This window comes from Miscanthus floridulus, chromosome 16 (assembly GCF_019320115.1).
Source record: "Miscanthus floridulus cultivar M001 chromosome 16, ASM1932011v1, whole genome shotgun sequence".
NCBI classification, from domain to species: Eukaryota; Viridiplantae; Streptophyta; class Magnoliopsida; order Poales; family Poaceae; genus Miscanthus; species Miscanthus floridulus.
Window position 1 is genome coordinate 23,835,021 of NC_089595.1, and position 3,401 is coordinate 23,838,421.

At 46.7% G+C, this 3,401-nt stretch overlaps 1 pseudogene; it reads right to left on the reverse strand.

Moving 5' to 3' along the window:
• Positions 1-2,059: 2,059 nt before the first annotated feature.
• LOC136510426 (uncharacterized) lies at positions 2,060-2,951 on the reverse strand (annotated as a pseudogene).
• Positions 2,952-3,401: the final 450 nt, after the last annotated feature.

A 3,401-nucleotide genomic window follows, 5' to 3' on the forward strand; every position in this document is an offset into this window, starting at 1 on the left:
CCTTGGGGAACTTCAAATCATCCATATTTTACAACCTATACAGGATCAACAATGGAGTCACCACAACATTACAACATTGGTACAATAATATCATACATTAGAGTTGCGGAAGATTTACAACGTTAGGTTACAAAACATGTTATGGGATCTTGACGATTCGGTGAGCCTTGCTACAACAGAGCAACTCTCAGAATGCTAGGGAAGGAGAGGAAATAAGGTGTTCTCTATGAGAATGGGGATGGAGTGAGGCTCATTTTATAGCCCATGTGGGTGTGTGGCTGACCTATAGGTAATTGTGTTTAGTTTCAAACACAGAAGAGGGACAAAGTATAAACATAGAAGAGGGACAAAGATATCGTATGATGACACAACATAGTTGGGAAAATCAAAAAATATTTTTTCCTACTAAGATACACCTATGGATAGGTGCCTAAATTTATTTTACTAGGACATGTGCTACACAAATAAGTGTTCATGGCTCGATGAGTCATCAAGAAAAAGTTATGAAACTTGCTCTCATAGAATATGGTCTAGCACCACTCTAATAAGTTCAATTATCAAGAAAATATCATCCTTGTTCATTTTGTATATAGAGTGTAAGTGTGACCCACAAATAATATGTGCGCGTGTGTGACATGCATTCAAAATGTATTTCGCAACAATCAAATGAAGTAATAAAACTCATAATTAACACATGATGAGGTTGTTGTTCTTTGTGTCCCTAGCTTCCTCCATGCGCTTCTCCAACACCTTAACCGCACGTCATGCTTCTTCAACACCTTCTTGACAACACCGGCGCATCAGCTACCATTGGTGGCGCCATTGCAAATGGTGGCACTATCAGTGGCTCCTGCGATGATGCCATCAGGGGCTCCTGCGATGGCACCAACAACAGCTCGGGTTCCAGCGCGGCTGCTGCTGCACATATAGTGGCGCATTTGCCACCATTGGCGGCACCACCATTAGTGGCTCCTACTGCGATGACACAAGCACCACCGCCGTAGCTTCTTCTAGTGTGAGCGCTGGTGGAACAACTGCCGCTGCGGTCGAGGTGAGCGAGTTCATGCGCTCGTAAACCCTGTCGGTCGCTATAGACTTATAGCGATGCCACTTCCTGCTACTTTTACATCATCGGTCGCTATAACGACTTTTAGCGACCAATTTGGAGTTGCTACAGATTGGTTGTGGTTAGTGTTAGGGGTGTTGGCAGGTGCTGGCCCCCTCTTAGCCCCATCTCCCCTTTCCTCAACCACAGGGTGTTTGACTTGCATCTTCAGCTCCATGATACATCAGTGTAGCATTTCTCATGATCCATCATGTTCTTTGAGGGGGTTAGCTACGTACCTCTCCAGGACGACTTTGGCCTCTAACAGCGCCGGCTAGATGGTTGGTTCAACCTCACCAGCACTGTACATCACCATAGGGATAGAGACATCATAGTGGGCTAGAGAGGTCCTCAACGTTCTGGAGCACCTTGGCATGGCCCCTCAGGGACACCACCAGCCACGCGTTCTTGTTGGCGATCCATGGGATCTTGATGCTCTTGTGAGCCTTGCTACAACAGAGCAACTCTCGAAATGCTAGAGAAGGAGAGGAAAAAAGGTGTTCTCTCTTGGTTGGTGTGCGAATGGGGATGGAGAGATGCTCATTTTATAGCCCATGTGGGTGGGTGGCTAACCTACAGGAAATTGTGTTTGGTTCCAAACACAAAAGAGGGACAAAGTATAAACATAAAAGAAGGACAATGATATCGATCTGAGGACACTACATAGTTGGGCAAATCAAAATATTTTTTCCTACTAAGATACACATGTGGATACGTGTCTAACTTCATTTTACTAGGACATGTGCTACACAAATAAATGTTCATGACACGATGAGTCGTCAAGAAAAAGTTGTGAACTTGCTCTCACACAATATGGTCTAGCACCACTCTAATAAGTTCAATTATCTAGAAAATATCAACCTTGTTCATTTTGCATACGAGTGTAAGTGTATGACCCACAAATAAGATGCGCGCGTGTGTGACACATGCATTCAAAATGCATATAGGCACCAATCAAACTGAAGTAACAAAACTCATAATTAAGACACGATGAGGTTGTTGTTGATTGTGTCGGTAGCTTCCTCCATGCGCTTCTCCAACACCTTCTTGACCGCATGTCATGCTTCTCCAACACTTTCTTGACAACACCGGCACGTCAGCTACCATTGGTGGTGCCATCGCAAATGGTGGCACCATCAGTGGGTCCTGTGATGGTGCCATCAGGGGCTCCTGTGGTGGCACCAGCAGCAGCTCAGGTTTCAGCGGCGGTGGTGGCTACACCAACAGTGGTGCGTTCGCCACCACCGGTGACGCCCTAGCAAGTGGCTCCACCATCAATGGCTCCTTCTATGACCACACAAGCACCACGCCACAACTTCTTCTAGTGCGAGCGATGGTAGAACAACCACCACTATGGCCAAGGTGAGCGAGTTCAGGCACTCAGCTCATAGACGGAGCTCCTAAGCAAGTCCACCTCTGACCAGATGGTGGCGGCGAGCTCGGATGCTAGGTCATCGAGGTTGCTGTGGCGACCAAGGCTGATGACATTGAGGATGAGGTTGACCTCGAGCTGGCAGGCGGTGGCCTTGTAGCTCTCGAACCGTTTCCCCATCTTCTTCAAGCCCTAGCATAGGAAACCCTCGTTGTCTAGCCTATGCGTCTCCTTGGAGGCCTCAGGCAGCTCTAAATACTTCTGCATGATGCCCTTGGCCTTGTCAAGCTCCGGTGGCTAGAATGCCAGCTCAACATTATCGGGGCCTTACACCACCATGGCCACAGGGATTTTGCAGAGGATGGAGAGCATTGCCTTCTCTAGCAGCGCGGCGCGGTGCTTCCAGAACGTCGCGTTCTGCACGGTGTTCTCGATGATCCATTAGATCTTGAGCTTCCCGTGATTATGAGGCATCGCGCTAGGCGAGGATCAGAACCCTTGGCCGACGGCCAGGATGCAATGCAACAAAAGCACAAACTCCCTCTTTCCCTGTGAGGACAACACTGACAACACTGGCCCGTGAGGACGAACTCGATATTTAGTAGGAAATAATAAAAATCACTAAAAGTTGGGATAATATTAAAAAGACCTAATTCTGAATTACATAATATGCTATTAGAGATTAATATAGAGGGAGGACAAGAAATCAAACCATAAATAATATCATTAACTAGCTAATTGTATTATTAATAAGTAGCTAATTGAAGTAGAGTAATGTAGTAGACTTAGGGTGTTGGTAGGTGCCGGGCCCCTCTCAGCCCTATCTCCCCTTCCCTCCACCGCATGGTGTTTGACCTGCATCTTCAGCTCCACGATACACTGGCATAGCATTTTTCATGATCCATCATGTTCTTCCAAGGTTAG